The sequence below is a fragment of the Macrobrachium nipponense genome, chromosome 44 (assembly GCF_015104395.2).
Source record: "Macrobrachium nipponense isolate FS-2020 chromosome 44, ASM1510439v2, whole genome shotgun sequence".
Classification (NCBI taxonomy): Eukaryota; Metazoa; Arthropoda; class Malacostraca; order Decapoda; family Palaemonidae; genus Macrobrachium; species Macrobrachium nipponense.
The window spans coordinates 52,671,561-52,673,969 of NC_087221.1; positions in this window are offsets into that span (position 1 = coordinate 52,671,561).

Below are 2,409 nucleotides of genomic sequence, written 5' to 3' on the forward strand. Positions count from 1 at the left end.
TATGCATCGTAAATGCAGTATTTATCTCTTGAGCTTTATCTTGGAGCTGATACTATGAAATTCTTTGCTGACACACCATATCGCGATGATGGCTTGCTTTTTTTCCTTCACCTCATATTCTTTTTTCCTTTCTTTATTGGTTTCTTTATTATTTTGGATTGTATTATTTGATTGATTATTTAATTGATTTTGATTCATGGCTACAGGGTACATATATTTACATTTTTCATTGAACTTACATCCTTTTCCTTCTTTTAGGTTTTGGCATATTTTTGGATGTAGATCTCTGCAATCATCCTCATAGCTGTCTAAGTATGCACATTTACCATAGATCTCATAGTTGTGACATACCTTGGGATGTTTGTAGTAACATCTTTCTCCGAATCTGCAATTCCCTCTTTTCAAAAGGTTGCAGACTTTGTCTTTCTTGTCTATTTTTTCTTCTTTCCCATCAGTGTGCAGATCTGGGTAGAGCCTCTTCGGGATTTTCTTTTGTGTTGTCATGTCACAATTTATTTCTTCTTATGTATGCTGCTTGATTGCCTCATATGTAGTATCAATAAGTATCTCTGGATCCATACTTTTATCTTGTTCTTTGCTTTCCTTATTTTTTTCTGTCATTTCAGTTTTGTTTACTTCTCTTCCGTTTTCCTCCTCTTCTTCTTCCTCTTCATCCTCAACTATTTCTTCATTTAGTCTTGATTTAATAACATTGTCTATCCATGATAGAAATGTTGAGCAAAATATTCTGTATCCTTTCTCATATCTTGCATTACTTCAGCACATTGAGGATGCATAGGAATGTTGCATGCAGAACATTTTCTGATCAGGTTTTGTGGATTAACTATGGTATACCACACCTTACACAGTATGCATGCTTTTAGCATTATTTTTCCTATTGCATCAATTAGGATATTCACAATGTTCACCTTATTCATTTTCTTTGTCGGAATATGTTGATTTATGTATATTTTCTTTATGAGTCTCTTGACCACTTGGATTTTATTTGGAACTTCTTCAATTATTTTCAAGATGTTTTCTGTTGATTTGTTCCAGTTTGAAGGATCGTATCCTTCTAATATGTCTGTGAATGCTTTTGTATCTTTTTGGTTAGGGCTGTTGTTGATCTCATAGATGAGAAATGCCAGCTCCCTTCCTGCTACCTCATCGTATTGCGAATCTGCCAGAAACGCTAAATTTCACCATTTCTTACCACAGCTGGAACTTACTGCCATCTTGATCTGATTTACAGTATTTCACTTGATAAACTAACTTAGTAGACGCTTTATCCTACTATTTTCACACTAATCCTATCACCGACAGTTCACGAACACTTCTAGATATTTTTCAATGTCCAGACGTATGTTAAACGCGTGATATCTGTTGATTAATCAGACTGTGCGCGGTAACGTCTCACCTAGCAAAATGGCACTGAGAGAGAGAGAGAGAGAGAGAGAGAGAGAGAGAGAGAGAGAGAGAGAGAGAGAGAGAGAGAAGCAATATAACATATATTCAGGGGCGACAAATTCATATTAAAAATTAAACGTGGGAAGAAAAGTGAGAGAGAGAGAGAGAGAGAGAGAGAGAGAGAGAGAGAGAGAGAGAGAGAGAGAGAAGCAATATACCATATATTCAGGGGAGCCAAATTCATATTGAAAATTAAACGTGGGAGAGAGAGAGAGAGAGAGAGAGAGAGAGAGAGAGAGAATAAAATCTCTCAGAGAGCAATTTAATTAAAAGCCTCTTCCACTATCATTCAGGTGTCGATTTCGAGTAGAAGTGTCAAGTTTTTCCTTTCTGTTGTTGTTGTTTTTTTTTTTTTTTTTAACTCACCAGATATCACTTCGCGTGTTATTTAATTCTGCGTCCTTGTTTTCTTGGATGAGTTGCGCGTTCGAGTACTTGCTCACATCTACTACAATGATAATGTTTAAATTTTCTTATCTCTATATGTTTAATTTAAGGCTAATGGAGTTACGAGGAGAGTACCTGTAAAGAATAACCACAATCCTATATCCCTGAGGTACTTTTATTATTATTATTATTATTATTTTTTTTTTTTTGCTCTATCACAGTCCTCCAATTCGACAGGGTGGTATTTATAGTGTGGGGTTCCGGGTTGAATCCTGCCTCCTTAGGAGTCCATCACCTTTCTTACTATGTGCGCCGTTTCTTCCTAGGATCACACTCGTCTGCGTGAGGTACCTGGAGCTACTTCAGCGTCTAGTTTTTCTAGATTCCTTTTCAGGGATCTTGGGATCGTGCCTAGTGCTCCTATGATTATGGGTACGATTTCCACTGGCATATCCCATATCCTTCTTATTTCTATTTTCAGATCTTGATACTTATCCATTTTTTCCCTCTCTTTCTCTTCAACTCTGGTGTCCCATGGTATTGCGACATCAATGA